Here is a 10,400-nt window from a genome sequence, read left to right as displayed (position 1 = left end):
GCCAGACTAACAATTTGTTGTTGTTGTTGCAGGGTAGCCTAGTGGTTAGAGTGTTGGACTAGTAACCGAAAGGCTGCAAATCTCCAAGCTGACAAGGAAAAATCTGTCGTTCTGCCCCTGAACAGGCAGTTAACCCACTGTTCCTAGGCCATCATTGAAAATAAGAATTTGTTCTTAACTGACTTGCCTAGTTAAATAAAGGTTAAAAATCAAATCAAATGTATTGGTCACATACACATGTTTAGCAGATGATATTGCGAGTATAGTGAAATGCTTGTGCTTCATAAAAATAAAATAAAAATTACCTTTATTTAACCAGGTAGGCTAGTTGAGAACAAGTTCTCATTTGCAACTGCGACCTGGCCAAGATAAAGCGACACAAACAACAACACAGAGTTACACATGGAATAAACAAAACATAGTCAATAATACAGTAGAACAAATGAAAACAAAAGGTCTATCTATAAACAGTGAGTGCAAGATGAGGTATGATAAGGGAGATAAGGCAGTAAATAGGCCATGGTGGCGAAGTAATTACAATATAGCAATTAAACACTGGAATGGTAGATGTGCAGAAGATGAATGTGCAAGTAGAGATACTGGGGTGCAAAGAAGCAAGATCAATAAATACTGTATGCCGGTGAGGTAGGTTGATAGATGGCTGTTTACTAGCTCCCACAGTACAGTAATATCTAACAAGTGATATCCTAACAGTTTCACAACATTTTTTTATTTAAAAAAAAATATATATTATTATTTATTTCACCTTTATTTAATCAGGTAGGCCAGTTGAGAACAAGTTCTCATTTACAACTACTACCTGGCCAAGATAAAGCAAAGCAGTGCGACAAAAACAACAACACAGAGTTACACATGGGATAAACATACAGTCAATAACACAATAGAAAAATCTATGTACAGTGTGCGCAAATGTAGAGAGGTAAGGCAATAAATAGGCCTTAGAGGTTAAATAAATACAATTTAGCATTAACACTGGAGTGATAGATGTGCAGATGATGATGTGCAGGTAGAGATACTGGGGTGCAAAAGAGCAAGAGGATAAGTGACAATATGGGGATGAGGTAGTTGGGTGTGCTATTTACAGATTGGTTGTGTACAGGTACAGTGATCGGTAAGCTGCTCTGACAGTTGATGCTTAAAGTTAGAGAGGAAGATATAAGTCTCCAGCCTCAGTGATTTTTGCAGTTCGTTCCAGTCATTGGCAGCAGAGAACTGGAAGGAAAGGCGGCCAAAGGAAGTGTTGGCTTTCGGGATGACCAGTGAAATATACCTGCTTGAGCGCGTGCTATCAAATCAAATCAAATCAAATTTATTTATATAGCCCTTCGTACATCAGCTGATATCTCAAAGTGCTGTACAGAAACCCAGCCTAAAACCCCAAACAGCAAGCAATGCAGGTGGAGAAGCACGGTGGCTAGGAAAAACTCCCTAGAAAGGCCAATACCTAGGAAGAAACCTAGAGAGGAACCAGGCTATGTGGGGTGGCCAGTCCTCTTCTAGCTGTGCCTGGTGGAGATTATAACAGAACATGGTCAAGATGTTCAATGTTCATAAATGACCAGCATGGTCGAATAATAATAAGGCAGAACAGTTGAAACTAGAGCAGCAGCACAGTCAGGTGGAAGTTGAAACTGGAGCAGCAGCATGGCCAGGTAGACTGGGGACAGCAAGGAGTCATCATGTCAGGTAGTCCTGGGGCATGGTCCTAGGCCTCAGGTCAGTTGAAACTGGAACAGCAGCATGGCCAGGTGGACTGGGGACAGCAAGGAGTCATCATGTCAGGTAGTCCTGGGGCATGGTCCTAGGGCTCAGGTCCTCCGAGAGAGAGAAAGAAAGAGAGAAGGAGAGAATTAGAGAACGCACACTTAGATTCACACAGGACACCGAATAGGACAGGAGAAGTACTCCAGATATAACAAACTGACCCCAGCCCCCCGACACATAAACTACTGCAGCATAAATACTGGAGGCTGAGACAGGAGGGGTCAGGAGACACTGTGGCCCCATCCGAGGACACCCCCGGACAGGGCCAAACAGGAAGGATATAACCCCACCCACTTTGCCAAAGCACAGCCCCCACACCACTAGAGGGATATCTTCAACCACCAACTTACCATCCTGAGACAAGGCTGAGTATAGCCCACAAAGATCTCCGCCACGGCACAACCCAAGGGGGGGGGGGGCGCCAACCCAGACAGGATGACCACAACAGTGAATCAACCCACTCAGGTGACGCACCCCCTCCAGGGACGGCATGAGAGAGCCCCAGCAAGCCAGTGACTCAGCCCCTGTAATAGGGTTAGAGGCAGAGAATCCCAGTGGAAAGAGGGGAACCGGCCAGGCAGAGACAGCAAGGGCGGTTCGTTGCTCCAGAGCCTTTCCGTTCACCTTCCCACTCCTGGGCCAGACTACACTCAATCATATGACCCACTGAAGAGATGAGTCTTCAGTAAAGACTTAAAGGTTGAGACCGAGTTTGCGTCTCTGACATGGGTGGGTGTTGTTATGGTGACCAGTGAAATATACCTGCTGGAGAGCGTGCTAATGTGAGTTTGGAAGGAGAGTTTACAGTCTAACCAGACACCTAGGTATTTGTAGTTGTCCACATATTCTAAGTCAGAACCGTCCAGAGTAGTGATGCTAGCCGGGCGGGAGGGTGAGGGCAGCAATCGGTTGAAGAGCATGCACTTAGTTTTACTAGCATTTAAAAGCAGTTGGCACGGAAGGAGTGTTGTATGGCATTGAAGCTCGTTTGGAGGTTTGTTAGCACAGTGTCCAGCAAAATTTCTTCAGCCTTTTGAGGTTGAAGAGGTGCTATTGCCCCTGTCTGTGTGGGTGGACCATTTCAGTTTGTTAGTGATGTGTACGCCGAAGAACTTGAAGCATTCCACCTTCTCCACCACGGCCCAGTTGATGTGGATAGGTGGGTGCTCCCTCTGCTGTTTCCTGAAGTCCACTATCATCTCCTTAGTTTTGTTGACGTTGACGGAGACGTTATTTTCCTGGCACCACACTCCCAGAACCCTCACCTCCTCCCTGTAGGCCATCTCGTCGTTGTTAGTAATCAAGCCTACTACTGTTGTGTGTCTGCAAACTTGATGATTGAGTTGGAGGCGTGCATGGCCACGCAGTTATAAAATTAGCATTGTCCGGTTAATAATGGAGGCCTCAAGAAAAAGGCTGGTGTTGGGGCCTCAAGGAAAATGCTGGGAAGGAAAACAATGGGCTGCTGTGTTATTATGCATTCATAACAAGTGGTAAACTTGCAGAATACTACTTGTAAACTGGGAGCAACAAGTTGTGTGCGTTCACGTTCTTTGAACTCGCTGAGAACACCGATTGGCTAATAGCAAAGCAACTGCGTCAACCGTAAACTAAAAGTCCAGCTATCATACTCGTGAACAAATTATAGTGTATAAACCATATTAATAGATTGTCTTTTATAAATAATGTTTTGTTGTTGCATTTAACTGCTGAAAAATGCTGTTATCAAGGTCATTTCCTTAGTAGGTGACGTCAGAGTTCAGCATTTGGGAGAAGTCGGTGCTCAGAAATGATAGGTGAGTTTCACCACTCGTAATTACTGGAGGAGCGTTCAAGTGGATTTTTCTCAGTCGTATGCTGATATCTAAGAATTTACGAGATGTTACGAATGCCAGGGCCAATTTCTGATCCCAGTCCGCACCTACACATTAGAATTTCCCCATGGTCTTCCTTGTACCCATTTCCTCCATCCTGTTTCTGTTTCTGTACCTGTGTTACCTTAGTGTTCTGTACCTGTGTTACCTTAGTGTTCTGTACCTGTGTTACCTTAGTGTTCTGTACCTGTGTTACCTCAGTGTTCTGTACCTGTGTTACCTTAGTGTTCTCTACCTGTGTTACCCTAGTGTTCTGTACCTGTGTTACCTTAGTGTTCTGTACCTGTGTTACCTTAGTGTTCTGTACCTGTGTTACCTTAGTGTTCTCTACCTGTGTTACCCTAGTGTTCTGTACATGTGTTACCTTAGTGTTCTGTACATGTGTTACCTTAGTGTTCTGTACCTGTGTTACCTTAGTGTTCTGTACATGTATTACCTTAGTGTTCTGTACCTGTGTTACCTTAGTGTTCTGTACCTGTGTTACCTTAGTGCTCTGTACCTGTGTTACCTTAGTGCTCTGTACCTGTGTTACCTTAGTGCTCTGTACCTGTGTTACCTTAGTGTTATGTACCTGTGTTACCTTAGTGTTCTGTACCTGTGTTACCTTAGTGTTCTGTACCTGTGTTACCTTAGTGTTCTGTACCTGTGTTACCTTAGTGTTCTGTACCTGTGTTACCTCAGTGTTCTGTACCTGTGTTACCTTAGTGTTCTCTACCTGTGTTACCCTAGTGTTCTGTACCTGTGTTACCTTAGTGTTCTGTACCTGTGTTACCTTAGTGTTCTGTACCTGTGTTACCTTAGTGTTCTCTACCTGTGTTACCCTAGTGTTCTGTACATGTGTTACCTTAGTGTTCTGTACATGTGTTACCTTAGTGTTCTGTACCTGTGTTACCTTAGTGTTCTGTACATGTATTACCTTAGTGTTCTGTACCTGTGTTACCTTAGTGCTCTGTACCTGTGTTACCTTAGTGCTCTGTACCTGTGTTACCTTAGTGCTCTGTACCTGTGTTACCTTAGTGCTCTGTACCTGTGTTACCTTAGTGTTATGTACCTGTGTTACCTTAGTGTTCTGTACCTGTGTTACCTTAGTGTTCTGTACCTGTGTTACCTTAGTGTTCTGTACCTGTGTTACCTTAGTGTTCTGTACCTGTGTTACCTCAGTGTTCTGTACCTGTGTTACCTTAGTGTTCTGTACCTGTGTTACCTCAGTGTTCTGTACCTGTGTTACCTTAGTGTTCTCTACCTGTGTTACCCTAGTGTTCTGTACCTGTGTTACCTTAGTGTTCTGTACCTGTGTTACCTTAGTGTTCTGTACCTGTGTTACCTTAGTGTTATGTACCTGTGTTACCTTAGTGTTCTGTACCTGTGTTACCTTAGTGTTCTCTACCTGTGTTACCCTAGTGTTCTGTACATGTGTTACCTTAGTGTTCTGTACATGTGTTACCTTAGTGTTCTGTACCTGTGTTACCTTAGTGTTCTGTACATGTATTACCTTAGTGTTCTGTACCTGTGTTACCTTAGTGTTCTGTACCTGTGTTACCTTAGTGCTCTGTACCTGTGTTACCTTAGTGTTCTCTACCTGTGTTACCTTAGTGTTCTCTACCTGTGTTACCTCAGTGTTCTCTACCTGTGTTACCTTAGTGTTCTGTACCTGTGTTACCTCAGTGTTCTCTACCTGTGTTACCTTAGTGTTCTGTACCTGTGTTACCTTAGTGTTCTGTACCTGTGTTACCTTAGTGCTCTGTACCTGTGTAACCTTAGTGTTCTGTACCTGTGTTACCTTAGTGTTCTGTACCTGTGTTACCTTAGTGTTCTGTACCTGTGTTACCTTAGTGTTCTGTACCTGTGTTACCTTAGTGTTCTCTACCTGTGTTACCCTAGTGTTCTGTACATGTGTTACCTTAGTGTTCTGTACATGTGTTACCTTAGTGTTCTGTACCTGTGTTACCTTAGTGTTCTGTACATGTATTACCTTAGTGTTCTGTACCTGTGTTACCTTAGTGCTCTGTACCTGTGTTACCTTAGTGCTCTGTACCTGTGTTACCTTAGTGTTCTGTACCTGTGTTACCTTAGTGTTATGTACCTGTGTTACCTTAGTGTTCTGTACCTGTGTTACCTTAGTGTTCTGTACCTGTGTTACCTTAGTGTTCTGTACCTGTGTTACCTTAGTGTTCTGTACCTGTGTTACCTCAGTGTTCTGTACCTGTGTTACCTTAGTGTTCTCTACCTGTGTTACCCTAGTGTTCTGTACCTGTGTTACCTTAGTGTTCTGTACCTGTGTTACCTTAGTGTTCTGTACCTGTGTTACCTTAGTGTTCTCTACCTGTGTTACCCTAGTGTTCTGTACATGTGTTACCTTAGTGTTCTGTACATGTGTTACCTTAGTGTTCTGTACCTGTGTTACCTTAGTGTTCTGTACATGTATTACCTTAGTGTTCTGTACCTGTGTTACCTTAGTGCTCTGTACCTGTGTTACCTTAGTGCTCTGTACCTGTGTTACCTTAGTGCTCTGTACCTGTGTTACCTTAGTGCTCTGTACCTGTGTTACCTTAGTGTTATGTACCTGTGTTACCTTAGTGTTCTGTACCTGTGTTACCTTAGTGTTCTGTACCTGTGTTACCTTAGTGTTCTGTACCTGTGTTACCTTAGTGTTCTGTACCTGTGTTACCTCAGTGTTCTGTACCTGTGTTACCTTAGTGTTCTGTACCTGTGTTACCTCAGTGTTCTGTACCTGTGTTACCTTAGTGTTCTCTACCTGTGTTACCCTAGTGTTCTGTACCTGTGTTACCTTAGTGTTCTGTACCTGTGTTACCTTAGTGTTCTGTACCTGTGTTACCTTAGTGTTATGTACCTGTGTTACCTTAGTGTTCTGTACCTGTGTTACCTTAGTGTTCTCTACCTGTGTTACCCTAGTGTTCTGTACATGTGTTACCTTAGTGTTCTGTACATGTGTTACCTTAGTGTTCTGTACCTGTGTTACCTTAGTGTTCTGTACATGTATTACCTTAGTGTTCTGTACCTGTGTTACCTTAGTGTTCTGTACCTGTGTTACCTTAGTGCTCTGTACCTGTGTTACCTTAGTGTTCTCTACCTGTGTTACCTTAGTGTTCTCTACCTGTGTTACCTCAGTGTTCTCTACCTGTGTTACCTTAGTGTTCTGTACCTGTGTTACCTCAGTGTTCTCTACCTGTGTTACCTTAGTGTTCTGTACCTGTGTTACCTTAGTGTTCTGTACCTGTGTTACCTTAGTGCTCTGTACCTGTGTAACCTTAGTGTTCTGTACCTGTGTTACCTTAGTGCTCTGTACCTGTGTTACCTTAGTGTTCTGTACCTGTGTTACCTTAGTGTTCTGTACCTGTGTTACCTTAGTGCTCTGTACCTGTGTTACCTTAGTGTTCTGTACCTGTGTTACCTTAGTGTTCTCTACCTGTGTTACCTTAGTGTTCTGTACCTGTGTTACCTTAGTGTTCTCTACCTGTGTTACCTTAGTGTTCTGTACCTGTGTTACCTTAGTGTTCTGTACCTGTGTTACCTTAGTGTTCTGTACCTGTGTTACCTTAGTGTTCTGTACCTGTGTTACCTTAGTGTTCTCTACCTGTGTTACCTTAGTGTTCTGTACATGTGTTACCTTAGTGTTCTCTACCTGTGTTACCTTAGTGTTCTGTACCTGTGTTACCTTAGTGTTCTGTACCTGTGTTACCTCAGTGTTCTGTACCTGTGTTACCTTAGTGTTCTGTACCTGTGTTACCTTAGTGCTCTGTACCTGTGTTACCTTAGTGCTCTGTACCTGTGTTACCTTAGTGCTCTGTACCTGTGTTACCTTAGTGTTCTGTACCTGTGTTACCTTAGTGTTCTGTACCTGTGTTACCTTAGTGTTCTGTACATGTGTTACCTTAGTGTTCTGTACCTGTGTTACCTTAGTGTTCTGTACCTGTGTTACCTTAGTGTTCTGTACCTGTGTTACCTTAGTGTTCTGTACCTGTGAAAACTCAAAAGAACAGACTGTGTTGCCTCTGTTTCACCACGCCCCCCACCGGGTCTGCATCGTACCAATCGGCGGCCGTCACAAACACAAAGAATTTTCAACTTTAATTACTCCGCCTCCACACTTAATGCTACCCCAGAAATCACTCCCTTCAATGGCGCCCGATTTCTAAGAGCAAAGCAAGACACAGATCATGGCCCAAGTTACGTCGCACAGCACCCACCATTTTTTCCACCCAACCTCAAACTACCCATGGATCAGCCAAAAATCTCACCCCCACTGGGCCAAACTCATCTTTATCATAACCATGTCCATCAATGCAAGGCTCAGGCTCCGAGCTGCTCACCACACCTTCCACCACTTAAATCTTATAATCAGAATAAGATCATGGTCTGGTAAACAAAGAGAAATGTCCCTCCTGAGCTGCACTCAGTGAAAACGTTCAACATCCTGTTTACGCTGCGACAGCGCGGTAGGCCTATCAAATCGGGTGTTGTGGTCACATGGCAGGTTACAGATGAGTAGTATTCTAACACCACCAAATGCACGAGAGTGTTGTGAAATATTGAACACCAGAGCCATCTCCATAAATCTAGGAGGTGGCTCTATTGACTCATCAAAAGAATGTGAAGTAAAAAAAAGTAGGCCTGTTCTTTCACAGTATTGACACTAGAGGGCAGTGACTAGTCATACTAGAAGTCACTGGCTATTGAACAATGTCGGTTAGGAGGGCCCTTGTTGATATAAAAACAACAAGAATATGGATCAATATTTCTTGACAATATACAGAATAGGATTCTACTTTGTATTTACTATGACATATACACTGTTTTCGAAGCCAACAGTTTGGTTCATGTTGAATTAACAGCAGTGTAGCGACAGATTTCCTCCTCTTCGTCTGAAGAGGAGGTGTAGCAGGGATCGGACCAAAACGCAGCGTGGTAAGTGTCCATATCGTTTTTAATAAGAAAAGCCTGAACACTATGAAATACAAAAACAATAAAGTGAAATTAACCAAACCGAAACAGTCCCGTGTGGTGACAGACACGGAAACTAACACCCACAAACCAACAGTGAAAGCCAGGCTATCTAAATATGGTTCCCAATCAGAGACAACGACTAACACCTGCCTCTGATTGAGAACCATATCAGGCCAAACACAGAAACAGACAAACTAGACATCCAACATAGAATGCCCACTCAGATCACACCCTGACCAAACAAAACATAGAAAGATACAAAGCAAACTATGGTCAGGGCGTGACAAGCATAGGCAACAATTCAGGGGTTACACTCTAAGAATTCATACCAGTGTTTGTTTATTGTTGTCCATCAGATAATAGTGTGTCTAAGAGTCGGATAATGGACTGAACTACCCTGTTTAGCAGTGCTTTGTTAAGACTACTTGACCTTGAGACGACTTGACATTAACCATCTGTTTCATTAAAGATGAGCTTTAAAAAAAAAAAGAGTATGATGCCAATCCATTGCAATCAATGTCTTTCTTTTTTCATGCCTTGTGAATAGCACCGATCACGCCCTCCAACTGTCCTGTCATGACTGTGACCTGCTGAGGGAACAGTTTGAGGAGGAGCAGGAGGCCAAGGCAGAGCAGCAGCACCAGCACCACATGTCCAAGGACTGTAAGGATCAACGCTGGAGACGAGAAGCAGGTACAGGGAGTGAACATTTAATAACCAAGGACAGGAACAGAATAAAGACAGCGTCTGGACAGAGGAAACAGAAATGGCAATAATGCTGATACTGGGATGAAACAGAGGAAACAGACAGATATAGGGAAGACAATCAAAACGTGAAGGAGTCCAGGTGAGTCCAATGAGCGCTGATGAGCGTAATGATGGTGGCAAGTGTGTGTAATGAAAGGCGGCCTGGCGCCCTCGAGTGCCAGAGAGGGAGAGCGGGAGAAGGCTGACAACGCCATTGGAGAGGTGGCTCATGGACGCCTGTGAGAGTGTGGGGCTGCAGCACTCCCAGGTTAGTGTTTCAGGCTGCTTCTTAACCCAATACCTGTATGAACATATACTTATGTCAATTACAGTTGAGGAAATTCAGGAAAAATGTATTCTTAAGTTGAATAACTTGTGTTTCAGAATATCAACCTGATGAGCACAAAGAAGAAGCTGAATGCTGACCTCAACTGACCCAACCTCAACTGATCCAACCTCAACTGACCCAACCTCAACTGACCCAACCTCAACTCCACCCAACCTCAACTGACCCAACCTCAACTGATCCAACCTCAACTGACCCAACCTCAACTGATCCAACCTCAACTGATCCAACCTCAACTGACCCAACCTCAACTGACCCAACCTCAACTGACCCAACCTCAACTGACCCAACCTCAACTGATCCAACCTCAACTGACCCAACCTCAACTGACCCAACCTCAACTGACCCAACCTCAACTGACCCAACCTCAACTGACCCAATCTCAACTGATCCAACCTCAACTGATCCAACCTCAACTGACCCAACCTCAACCCCACCGACCCAACCTCAACTGACCCAACCTCAACTGACCCAACCTCAACTGACCCAACCTCAACTGACCCAACCTCAACTGACCCAACCTCAACCCCACCGACCCAATTTCAACTGACCCAACCTCAACTGACCCAACCTCAACCAACCCTATCTCAACCGACCCAATCTCAACTCCACCCAACCTCAACCAACCCAATGTCAACCGACCCAGCTCCAGGCTGAGGGGGAGGCCAACAATCTAGAGGAGA

The sequence above is a fragment of the Oncorhynchus kisutch genome, linkage group LG20 (genome assembly GCF_002021735.2).
Source record: "Oncorhynchus kisutch isolate 150728-3 linkage group LG20, Okis_V2, whole genome shotgun sequence".
NCBI classification, from domain to species: Eukaryota; Metazoa; Chordata; class Actinopteri; order Salmoniformes; family Salmonidae; genus Oncorhynchus; species Oncorhynchus kisutch.
Note: the sequence above shows the minus strand (reverse complement) of the source record.